This window comes from Sinocyclocheilus grahami, unplaced genomic scaffold, assembly GCF_001515645.1.
Source record: "Sinocyclocheilus grahami isolate Dianchi unplaced genomic scaffold, SAMN03320097.WGS_v1.1 scaffold680.1, whole genome shotgun sequence".
Lineage (NCBI taxonomy): Eukaryota > Metazoa > Chordata > Actinopteri > Cypriniformes > Cyprinidae > Sinocyclocheilus > Sinocyclocheilus grahami.
In genome coordinates this window covers 690453-691792 of record NW_015505859.1, presented here as the reverse complement: position 1 = coordinate 691792, position 1340 = coordinate 690453, and the positions used below count along the sequence as shown (strand labels likewise).

General features: G+C 38.0%; 1 protein-coding gene across 1 annotated transcript in view; it reads right to left on the bottom strand.

Annotated features, from left to right (window-relative positions):
- The window catches only part of LOC107559266 (SH2 domain-containing protein 4A-like), a 19765-nt gene extending 19434 nt beyond the window's left edge, over positions 1–331 (bottom strand). Inside the window, exon 1 of the mRNA XM_016243018.1 lies at positions 254–331. The gene's annotated coding sequence lies outside the window, so the exon portion shown is untranslated. The remainder of the gene's footprint in view (positions 1–253) is intronic.
- Between the last annotated feature and the right edge of the window lie 1009 nt (positions 332–1340).

The following is a 1340-nucleotide window of genomic DNA, read 5'->3' as shown; positions in this document are numbered from 1 at the left end:
ATTTACACAAAGACTCACAGCACAAAATACTCTGGAAGTTGGCAAAAGAGCAACTATAAGAAACAAAGCAGGAGAGAACTCTAGAGTAACTCTAACCAAAACAGTCTCAGTTCTTCAGCACATGGGAGAGAGAGAGGATACAGAGAGATTGAGAGAAAGAGAGAATGAAAAAAGCTGTAAAGATGAGGACAAAGAGACTGCTGAGTGCTGATGAAGTGTGCTGAGAGAGAGAAAAGTGAACTATAGTACTCACATTCAGAGCTGGAGAAGTGTGCTGTGGAGTTGTGTTAGTGAAACAGGCTGCAGCGTGTGTGTGTGTGTGTGTGTGTGTCTTTCTCTCAGCTGCTTTTGTATTTGAATGCACTACTGGTGTGACATCATAGCATTCTTTCTCCCTCCCTCCCTCTCTCTCTCCCTCCTTCTCTCAGACTTCCTCACTCAAACTCTCCTTCTTTGTCTCCTCCCTCTCCCTCTCTATCCGTTTCAATATGATTCATTGGCATAACAAAAACAGCTACATTTGAATTGCCAAATCAGCAGCTTAGACTGATGTTGATATATGGGAAATGGTAACGACTTACAATGTACACTGTAAAAAATTATTTTTCAAAGTTGTAAATAAAACAAAGATGATTGGAGTTTGTTTTACAAGAAAATACTATTTCAATCTTTCTACTTCAAAATTTCACATTTCATTGAATGTGTTACTTGTCATTTCTTTGTAATTATTTGTAAAAATCTACAAGCAATTTCTGAGTGAAAATTGTTTCTACATAATTTTTTTGTGTAGTGTACCAATGCGTTAAGTATCATGAACTAACAATGAAAAACAATCTTTAATGTTTAATGTTTATTTCTGTCATGACAACTCTCGGAGGGATTGGCATGGCAATGTTAATGTATTTGGTCTTGGTGGAATAGATCTGTCCGTAGCAGTTGCAGCTTGCTTCAGAAACCCTCCCCCTTCCCCAGCTCCACCTGTATAGATCTGCTACGAGGTGATTCATGCATGCTATATGGGGGTAATTTCATGTATGTTATATTTGCAGCAGCAATATTTCTTACATGCTCACAGCAGCATGTTGTGGATGTATTGGCAGTAGCAAGTCTCGGTACTCGGTACAGCAGCAGCAGCAGCGTAACAGATCTATTCCACCAAGACCAAATACATCAACATTGTCAACAATTCTGTTGTGTGATCTTTAATTTTCACTCACTTAGCACACGCATCATTTGGATTAAAACTAAACCGTAAAAATAAGACCATTTATATAATTCACTATAAACATCATTTATTTTTAACCTTAGGCATACACGACTTTCTGGCGAAAGTGAATCTA